Genomic DNA, 10,263 nt, shown 5'->3' with positions numbered 1-10,263 from the left:
TTGCTATCCTGTCGACTTCTATCTGCACGTCGTAGCGATTGTGGCTCGGCTTGAGCCAGTGGGCAGGCCTGTCCACTTTCCTTTCTTTCTTCCTTGCAGCAACAGACAGACAGACAGACAGAGACAGACAGACAGACAGACAGACAGACGACAGACGACGGACGACGGACGACAAACGACAGACGACAGACGACAGCCGACTGACGACTGACGGCAGGCAGGCAGGCAGGCAGGCAGGCAGGCAGAACTAAATATTAGTATTCAGCCCAAATATGTACAACAGAGCAAGGTTAAAACAAGCAAAAGGACCCCTAAAACCTTCTTTCTTGAAAAAAGTCCTTATGAATGTGCCGAAAGATTAAAACTGCGCAAAATACGAGGACATAGGCAACCAAGAACGCACAAAACATCACGTGCGCAGTTTGTGGGTCTTTGTTGCGTTTGTCCTCGTCTTTGGCACAATTTTAACATTTCTAGAACCATGATCCAACTATCCCGCAAGAAAGCCCTACTAATGAATGTGCAGTTTTTTAAAGTACTGAGTTTTACGTTTTTTGAACAAGAAGGAATAGGTTAGAAAACGACAGCAGTCCCATTGTGATACAGTCTGGGAAAGTGTCAGTTCTCGCCCCTGGACAGAAATTTGCCCCATTCACACGTTTTTGTGGAATGCATATGCCAACAATCCACAGGAAAAATTTCTCTCTCGTTGAACAATCATGCAGTTTATATGGGGTCCTCATAAATTCCCGTTATGACTCAAAACATGGTAATTGAGGCGCACAAACAATATTAGGACTTTGGTTTCAACATCTTCAGTAAGAGACGGACAAAATCATTAACAATTGTCGGAAAGCGAACGGTCACGCAACAATCTGGAGGAAACTTTATGTGAAAAATCTGCACATGATGTATAAATGTACTGGAACCTTTATATTCCAAACGCTAAGTCACTGGCCTGATAAGATTCAGAATATGAAAGGAGGAACCAGAGAGCCGGCCGGGTAGAGGGAGCTATTACAGTCGGGCACTCACGTTTCTCTTGAACGCGTTCTCATGGAAAGTATTCCACAGATTTCAGTCTACCTATATTGCTACGCATTCTCTTTCATTAGATTCAGAATATGAAAGGAGGAAGCAGAGAGCCGGCCGGGTAGAGGGAGCTATTACAGTCGGGCACTCACGTTTCTCTTGAACGCGTTCTCATGGAAAGTATTCCACAGATTTCAGTCTACCTATATTGCTACACATTCTCTTTCATTGAGAACAAAAAGAACTGGAATGTGATGGACCGCAAGGCGGCTTTTCCAGTTTTATATATTTGAGAAAATTAAAATGGCACCTAATTTGCTTAATGACTCGAAATACTTTGTTTCCAATTGTTGCTTCTGCTTGACTGCTAAATCTCGGCACTTGCGCTGTCGAGGAATTTAAGCAAAATAAGGAAATCGGGAGCACATAGAAACGAGAGAAGTAGACATTGTGACGATTCTGCCCGCCATATTTCTTTGTGATGCAGATCAGATGCTGGTATGTTTTTTATTCTACTAAAAATACCGACTACTCGTGATTCGAAACGGAAACAAATTCCCTCTTTAAAACGTGCGAAGTTCCAGCACTTACGAAGATTTGAACACAGGTCTCAATATCCTGTATATACTAACCTCAACGCCTCCGGCTCCATATTTAAAAGCCGCCTACCTTTGGTAACTGCATGAGGTTACTATGCTTAGATGTGGGAATACACCCAATTGCCAAGAGACAGCATTTCGTGAATTTTGTGATCGAAATCTACATCGAAACTGGGAGAGCACACCTGCCTCTAAAACTCAGTACGCTAGAGTGGAGTCTGCTCCCTTTTTACTCCAATGCAAGCCATTTCATGTTTAGACTCTTCAATGGTGTGGCCAACTGGCATATCATGAATCAGCCACGTGTTATTGGCTTTTCTTAATGCACTATATGGCATAATGTGATGAAGTGGTGAGGAGGAGAGGAGGAGGGAAGACAGTTATGTTAACCAGACGAACAGCTGCTTTGCTACCCTGCACGGGGGGAAAGGGGTGAGGGGAGGAAAAGATGAAGGAGAAAAGACAGTTGCACGAAAATAAAGTCACTATGTAAAGTCAAAGCGCTCAGTAAAGTAAAGTGGTGAGGAAACCTGCTAAACAAGCCATAGAAAAAAAAAGATATTTGCTCTTGCCTTTGTAAGCTTGCTGTTGTTTGTAACGGGCGTGAAAACATACAATTTTTTCACCCGCGGCTGGTAAGAGCACTCTGTCACTGCACACGAAGTCGCAGGATTTGATCTCGGCCTTGGCGGTGGCATCTAGGTAGGTTGGAAGTTGGACTTATTTTTGGAAAGGTGGCGGAGAGTTTGAAGGATGCTTCACTCCCGCCACCGGTTGGCCCGGTATTGCACTACCTCCGGAATCGGCCTTGTCTTTAGCGCGTCTTTGCTATCCTGTCAACTTCTATCTGCACGTGGTAGCGATTGTGGCTCGGCTTGAGCCAGTGGGCAGGCCTGTCCACTTTCCTTTCTTTCTTCCTTGCAGCAACAGAGACAGACAGACAGACAGACAGACAGACAGACAGACAGACGACTGACGACACAGACGACTGACGACACAGACGACAGACGACAGACGACTGACGACTGACGACTGACGACTGACGACAGACGACAGACGACAGACGACAGACGACAGACGACAGACGACAGACGACAGACGACAGACGACAGACGACAGACGACAGACGACTGACGACTGACGACTGACGACTGACGACTGACGACTGACGACTGACGACAGACGACAGGCGGGCGGGCGGGCGGGCGGGCGGGCAGGCAGGCAGAACTAAATATTAGTATTCAGCCCAAATATGTACAACAGAGCAAGGTTAAAACAATCAAAAGGACCCCTGAAACCTTATTTCTTGAAAAAAGTCCTTATGAATGTGCCGAAAGATTAAAACTGCGCAAAATACGAGGACATAGGCAACCAAGAACGCACAAAACATCACGTGCGCAGTTTGTGGGTCTTTGTTGCGTTTGTCCTCGTCTTTGACACAATTTTAACATTTCTAGAACCATGATCCAACTATCCCGCAAGAACGTCCTACTAATGAATGTGCAGTTTTTTAAAGTACTGAGTTTTACGTTTTTTGAACAAGAAGGAATAGGTTAGAAACGACAGCAGTCCCATTGTGATACAGTCTGGGAAAGTGTCAGTTTTCGCCCCTGGACAGAAATTTGCCCCATTCACACGTTTTTGAAAATTTCTCTCTCGTTTAACAATCATGCAGTTTATATGGTGTCCTCATATATTCCCGTTATGACTCAAAACATGGTAATTGAGGCGCACAAACAATGCTAGGACTTTGGTTTCAACATCTTCAGTAAGAGACGGACAAAATCATTAACAATTGTCGGAAAGCGAACGGTCACGCAACAATCTGGAGGAAACTTTATAATGTCAAAAATCTGCACATGATGTATTAATGTACTGGAACCTTTATATTCCAAACGCTAAGTCACTGGCCTGATAAGATTCAGAATATGAAAGGAGGAACCAGATAGCCGGCCGGGTAGAGGGAGCTATTACAGTCGGGCACTCACGTTTCTCTTGAACGCGTTCTCATGGAAAGTATACCACAGATTTCAGTCTACCTATATTGCTACACATTCTCTTTCATTTAGAACAAAAAGAACTGGAATGTGATGGACCGCATGGCGGCTTTTCCAGTTTTATATATTTGAGAAAATTAAAATGGCACCTAATATTCTTAATGACTCGAAATACTTTGTTTCCAATTGTTGCTTCTGCTTGACTGCTAAATCTCGGCACTTGCGCTGTCGAGGAATTTAAGCAAAATAAGGAAATCGGGAGCACATAGAAACGAGAGAAGTAGACATTGTGACGATTCTGCCCGCCATATTTCTTTGTGATGCAGATCAGATGCTGGTATGTTTTTTATTCTACTAAAAATACCGATTACTCGTGATTCGAAACGGAAACAAATTCCCTCTTCAAAACATGCGAAGTTCCAGCACCTACGAAGATTTGAACACAGGTCTCAAAATCCTGTATATACTAACCTCAAAGCCTCCGGCTCCATATTGAAAAGCCGTCTACCTTTGGTAACTGCATGAGGTTACTATGCTTACCTGTGGGAATGCACCCAATTGCCAAGAGTCAGCATTTCGTGCATTTTGTGATAGAAATCTACATCGAAACTGGGACAGCACACCTGCCCCTAAAACTCAGTACGCTAGAGTGGAGTCTGCTCCCTTTTTACTCCAATGCAAGCCATTTCATGTTTAGACTCTTCAATGGTGTGGCCAACTGGCATATCATGAATCAGCCACGTGTTATTGGCTTGTCTTAATGCACTATATGGCATAATGTGATGAAGTGGTGAGGAGCAGAGGATGAGGAAAGGCAGGGATGTTAACCAGACGAATAGCTGCTTTGCTACCCTGCACGGGGGGAAAGGGGTGAGGGGAGAAAAAGATGAAGGAGAAAAGACAGTTGCACGAAAATAAAGTCACTATGTAAAGTCAAAGCGCTCAGTAAAGTAAAGTGGTGAAGAAACCTGCTAAACAAGCCATAGAAAAAAAAGATATTTGCTCTTGCCTTTGTAAGCTTGCTGTTGTTTGTAACGGGCGTGAAAACATACCATTTTTTCACCCGCGGCTGGTAACAGCACCCTGTCACTGCACACGAAGTCGCAGGATTTGATCTCGGCCTTGGCGGTTTCATCTATGTAGATTGGAAGTTGGACTTATTTTTGGAAAAGTGGCGGAGAGTTTGAAGGATGCTTCACTCCCGCCAACGGTTGGCCCGGTATTGCACTACCTCCGTGATCGGCCTTGTCTTTAGCGCGTCTTTGCTATCCTGTCGACTTCTATCTGCACGTGGTAGCGATTGTGGCTCGGCTTGAGCCAGTGGGCAGGCTTGTCCACTTTCCTTTCTTTCTTCCTTGCAGCAACAGACAAACAGACAGACAGACGAAAGACAGTCAGACAGTCAGACAGTCAGACAGACAGACAGACAGACAGACTGACGACTGACGACTGACGGCAGGCAGGCAGGCAGAACTAAATATTAGTATTCAGCCAAAATATGTACAACAGAGCAAGGTTAAAACAAGGAGAAGGACCCCTGAAACCTTCTTTCTTGAAAAAAGTCCTTATGAATGTGCCGAAAGAATAAAACTGCGCAAAATACGAGGACATAGGCAACCAAGAACGCACAAGACATCACGTGCACAGTTTGTGGGTCTTTGTTGCGTTTGTCCTCGTCTTTGGCACAATTTTAACATATCTAGAACCATGATCTAACTATCTCGCAAGAACGTCCCACTGATGAACCTGCAGTTTTTTAAAGTACTGAGTTTTACGTCTTTTGAACAAGAAGGAATAGGTTAGAAAACGACAGCAGTCCCATTGTGATACAGTCTGGGAAAGTGTCAGTTTTCGCCCCTGGAAAGAAATTTGCCCCATTCACACGTTTTTGTGGAATGCATATGCCAACAATCCACAGGAAAAATTTCTCTCTCGTTGAACAATAATGTAGTTTATATGGGGTCCTCATATATTCTCGTTATGACTCAAAACATGGTAATTGAGGCGCACAAACAATGTTAGGACTTTGGTTTCAACATCTTCAGTAAGAGACGGACAAAATCATCAACAATTGTCGGAAAGCGAACGGTCACGCAACAATCTGGAGGAAACTTTATAATGTGAAAAATCTGCACATGATGTATTATGTATTGGAACCTTTATATTCCAAACGCTAAGTCACTGGCCTGATAAGATTCAGAATACGAAAGGAGGAACCAGAGAGCCGGCCGGGTAGAGGGAGCTATTACAGTCGGGCACTGACGTTTCTCTTGAACGCGTTCTCATGGAAAGTATTCCACAGATTTCAGTCTACCTATATTGCTACACATTCTCTTTCATTAAGAACAAAAAGAACTGGAATGTGATGGACCGCAAGGCGGCTTTTCCAGTTTTATATATTTGAGAAAATTAAAATGGCACCTAATTTGCTTAATGACTCGAAATACTTTGTTTCCAATTGTTGCTTCTGCTTGACTGCTAAATCTCGGCACTTGCGCTGTCGAGGAATTTAAGCAAAGTAAGGAAATCGGGAGCACATAGAAACGAGAGAAGTAGACATTGTGACGATTCTGCCCGGCATATTTCTTTGTGATGCAGATCAGATGCTGGTACGTTTTTTTATTCTACTAAAAATACCGACTACTCGTGATTCGAAACGGAAACAAATTCCCTCTTCAAAACATGCGAAGTTCCAGCACTTACGAAGATTTGAACACAGGTCTCAATATCCTGTATATACTAACCTCAAAGCCTCCGGCTCTATATTTAAAAGCCGCCTACCTTTGGTAACTGCATGAGGTCACTATGCTTAGCTGTGGGAGTACACGCAATTGCCAAGAGTCAGCATTTCGTGCATTTTGTGATCGAAATCTACATCGAAACTGGGACAGCACACCTGCCCCTAAAACTCAGTACGCGAGAGTGGAGTCTGCTCCCTTTTTACTCCAATGCAAGCCAGTTCATGTTTAGACTCTTCAATGGCGTGGCCAACTGGCATATCATGAATCAGCCACGTGTTATTGGCTTTTCTTAATGCACTATATGGCATAATGTGATGAAGTGGTGAGGAGGAGAGGAGGAGGAAAGGCAGGGATGTTAACCAGACGAATAGCTGCTTTGCTAACCGGCACGGGGGAAAGGGGTGAGGGGAGAAAAAGATGAAGGAGAAAAGACAGTTGCACGAAAATAAAGTCACTATGCAAAGTCAAAGCGCTCAGTAAAGTAAAGTGGTGAGGAAACCAGCTAAACAAGCCATAGAAAAAAAAGATATTTGCTCTTGCCTTTGTAAGCTTGCTGTTGTTTGTAACGGGCGTGAAAACATACAATTTTTTCACCCGCGGCTGGTAAGAGCACTCTGTCACTGCACACGAAGTCGCAGGATTTGATCTCGGCCTTGGCGGTGGCATCTAGGTAGGTTGGAAGTTGGACTTATTTTTGGAAAGGTGGCGGAGAGTTTGAAGGATGCTTCACTCCCGCCACCGGTTGGCCCGGTATTGCACTACCTCCGGAATCGGCCTTGTCTTTAGCGCGTCTTTGCTATCCTGTCGACTTCTATCTGCACGTGGTAGCGATTGTGGCTCGGCTTGAGCCAGTGGGCAGGCCTGTCCACTTTCCTTTCTTTCTTCCTTGCAGCAACAGAAAGACAGACAGACAGACAGACAGACAGACACAGACAGACACAGACAGACAGACAGACAGACGACTGACGACACAGACGACTGACGACACAGACGACAGACGACAGACGACAGACGACTGACGACAGACGACAGACGACAGACGACAGACGACAGACGACAGACGACAGACGACTGACGACTGACGACAGACGACAGACGACAGACGACAGACGACAGGCGGGCAGGCGGGCAGGCGGGCAGGCGGGCAGGCGGGCAGGCGGGCGGGCGGGCAGGCGGGCAGGCAGGCAGAACTAAATATTAGTATTCAGCCCAAATATGTACAACAGAGCAAGGTTAAAGCAATCAAAAGGACCCCTGAAACCTTATTTCTTGAAAAAAGTCCTTATGAATGTGCCGAAAGATTAAAACTGCGCAAAATACGAGGACATAGGCAACCAAGAACGCACAAAACATCACGTGCGCAGTTTGTGGGTCTTTGTTGCGTTTGTGCTCGTCTTTGACACAATTTTAACATTTCTAGAACCATGATCCAACTATCCCGCAAGAACGTCCTACTAATGAATGTGCAGTTTTTTAAAGTACTGAGTTTTATGTTTGTTGAACAAGAAGGAATAGGTTAGAAACGACAGCAGTCCCATTGTGATACAGTCTGGGAAAGTGTCAGTTTTCGCCCCTGGACAGAAATTTGCCCCATTCACACGTTTTTGAAAATTTCTCTCTCGTTAAACAATCATGCAGTTTATATGGGGTCCTCATATATTCCCGTTATGACTCAAAGCATGGTAATTGAGGCGCACAAACAATGTTAGGACTTTGGTTTCAACATCTTCAGTAAGAGACGGACAAAATCATTAACAATTGTCGGAAAGCGAACGGTCACGCAACAATCTGGAGGAAACTTTATAATGTCAAAAATCTGCACATGATGTATTAATGTACTGGAACCTTTATATTCCAAACGCTAAGTCACTGGCCTGATATGATTCAGAATATGAAAGGAGGAACCAGAGAGCCGGCCGGGTAGAGGGAGCTATTACAGTCGGGCACTCACGTTTCTCTTGAACGCGTTCTCATGGAAAGTATTCCACAGATTTCAGTCTACCTATATTGCTACACATTCTCTTTCATTGAGAACAAAAAGAACTGGAATGTGATGGACCACTAGGCGGTTTTTCCAGTTTTATTTATTTGAGAAAATTAAAATGGCACCTAATTTGCCTAATGACTCGAAATACTTTGTTTCCAATTGTTGCTTCTGCTTGACTGCTAAATCTCGGCACTTGCGCTGTCGAGGAATTTAAGCAAAATAAGGAAATAGGGAGCACATAGAAACGAGAGAAGTAGACATTGTGACGATTCTGCCCGCCATATTTCTTTGTGATGCAGATCAGATGCTGGTATGTTTTTTATTCTACTAAAAATACCGAATACTCGTGATTCGAAACGGAAACAAATTCCCTCTTCAAAACATGCGAAGTTCCAGCACTTACGAAGATTTGAACACAGGTCTCAAAATCCTGTATATACTAACCTCAAAGCCTCCGGCTCCATATTGAAAAGCCGCCTACCTTTGGTAACTGCTAGAGGTTACTATGCTTACCTGTGGGAATGCACCCAATTGCCAAGAGTCAGCATTTCGTGCATTTTGTGATCGAAATCTGCATCGAAACTGGGAGAGCACACCTGCCTCTAAAACTCAGTACGCTAGAGTGGAGTCTGCTCCCTTTTTACTCCAATGCAAGCCATTTCATGTTTAGACTCTTCAATGGTGTGGCCAACTGGCATATCATGGATCAGCCACGTGTTATTGGCTTTTCTTAATGCACTATATGGCATAATGTGATGAAGTGGTGAGGAGGAGAGGATGAGGAAAGGCAGGGATGTTAACCAGACGAATAGCTGCTTTGCTACCCTGCACGGGGGGAAACGGGTGAGGGGAGAAAAAGATGAAGGAGAAAAGACAGTTGCACGAAAATAAAGTCACTATGTAAAGTCAAAGCGCTCAGTAAAGTAAAGTGGTGAGGAAACCTGCTAAACAAGCCATAGAAAAAAAAAAGATATTTGCTCTTGCCTTTGTAAGCTTGCTGTTGTTTGTAACGGGCGTGAAAACATACCATTTTTTCACCAGCGGCTGGTAAGAGCACCCTGTCACTGCACACGAAGTCGCAGGATTTGATCTCGGCCTTGGCGGTTTCATCTATGTAGGTTGGAAGTTGGACTTATTTTTAGAAAAGTGGCGGAGAGTTTGAAGGATGCTTCACTCCCGCCAACGGTTGGCCCGGTATTGCACTACCTCCGTGATCGGCCTTGTCTTTAGCGCGTCTTTGCTATCCTGTCGACTTCTATCTGCACGTGGTAGCGATTGTGGCTCGGCTTGAGCCAGTGGGCAGGCCTGTCCACTTTCCTTCCTTTCTTCCTTGCAGCAACAGACAGACAGACAGACAGACAGACAGACAAACAGACAGACAAACAAACAGACAGACAGACAGACAGACGACAGACAGTCAGACAGACAGACAGACGACAGACGACTGACGACTGACGACTGACGGCAGGCAGGCAGGCAGGCAGGCAGAACTAAATATTAGTATTCAGCCCAAATATGTACAACAGAGCAAGGTTAAAACAAGCAGAAGGACCCCTGAAACCTTCTTTCTTGAAAAAAGTCCTTATGAATGTGCCGAAAGATTAAAACTGCGCAAAATACGAGGACGTAGGCAACCAAGAACGCACAAAACATCACGTGCGCAGTTTGTGGGTCTTTGTTGCGTTTGTCCTCGTCTTTGACACAATTTTAACATTTCTAGAACCATGATCCAACTATCCCGCAAGAACGTCCTACTAATGAATGTGCAGTTTTTTAAAGTACTGAGTTTTACGTTTTTTGAACAAGAAGGAATAGGTTAGAAACGACAGCAGTCCCATTGTGATACAGTCTGGGAAAGTGTCAGTTTTCGCCCCTGGACAGAAATTTGCCCCATTCACACGTTTTTG

The sequence above is a fragment of the Amblyomma americanum genome, chromosome 6 (genome assembly GCF_052857255.1).
Source record: "Amblyomma americanum isolate KBUSLIRL-KWMA chromosome 6, ASM5285725v1, whole genome shotgun sequence".
NCBI classification, from domain to species: domain Eukaryota; kingdom Metazoa; phylum Arthropoda; class Arachnida; order Ixodida; family Ixodidae; genus Amblyomma; species Amblyomma americanum.
The sequence above is the reverse complement of the archived record's forward strand: the minus strand, read 5'-3'. Positions refer to the sequence as shown.